The sequence below is a fragment of the Myotis lucifugus genome, unplaced genomic scaffold, assembly GCF_000147115.1.
Source record: "Myotis lucifugus unplaced genomic scaffold, Myoluc2.0 scaffold_293, whole genome shotgun sequence".
In the NCBI taxonomy this organism is placed as follows: Eukaryota; Metazoa; Chordata; class Mammalia; order Chiroptera; family Vespertilionidae; genus Myotis; species Myotis lucifugus.
This window is the reverse complement of record NW_005871341.1, coordinates 574,296-575,386: the sequence shown is the minus strand read 5'-3', so window position 1 is coordinate 575,386 and position 1,091 is coordinate 574,296.

The following is a 1,091-nucleotide window of genomic DNA, read 5'->3' as shown; positions in this document are numbered from 1 at the left end:
ACAGTTTGGTTCAAATAAACTAAAAAAAAATTCTTCACAGGTTTAAATGTTTCTTACATTGACATACATAAGGCCATCCTACCAAGACTGGGAGCCATAGCAGTTCTATTTAATACGTAGAAACAAACACAAAGAGACAGCCAATATGAGTAGACAAAGAAACAGGCTCCAAATGAAAGAACTTCAGGAATACCAGAAAAAGAGCTAAATGAAATGGAAGCAAGCAATTTCATGGTTCTAAAAATTCTCAAAAGCATAAAAAGAACATAGAAACCATGAAAAATAGCCAGCCAGAAGTGAAGAATAACATATCTGACATCAAGAATACACTGGAAGGAAGGAATAGGTTGGCTGAAGCAGAGAATAGGATTAAACAAGCGAATTAGAAGAAAAGGTAGGGAAAAAATCACTCAAGCACAGCAGCAAAAAAGAAAAATGAATTTAAAAATCATGAGAATAGTTTAAGGAAACATTGGGACAACATGAAATGCAACAATATCCACATCATAGGGGAACCAGAAGGAGAAGAAAGTAAGCAAGGAATAGAGAACCTGTCCGAAGAAATAATGACAGAAAACTTTCTTAAGCTAATGAAGGAAAAAGTCAAACAAATTCAAAGATAGACCACATGTTAGAACACAAAATAAGTCTTAACAAATTCAAGAATAACTGAAATCATATCAAGCATCTTCTCAGATCACAATGGCATTAAACTAGAAATCAATTACAATAAAAACTAAAAAATGTTTAACACATGAAAGCTAAATAGCATGTTATTAAATAAAGAATTGGTTACCAATGAGATCAATGAAGAAATAAAAAACTTACTGGGAACCAATAAAAATGAACACATAAAAATCTAACATCTATGAGACAATGAGAAAGCAGTTCTGAGAGGGAAGTTGGTAGAATTATAGGCCTACCTCAAGAAACAAGAATAATCTCTAATAGACTATCTAATCCTATATGTGAAAGAACTAGAAAAAGAACAACAACCCAGAGTAAGTAGAAGAAAGGAGATAATAAAAATCAGAGTGGAAATAAATTACATAGAATAATAAAAGTATACTAAAGATCAATGAAACCATAAG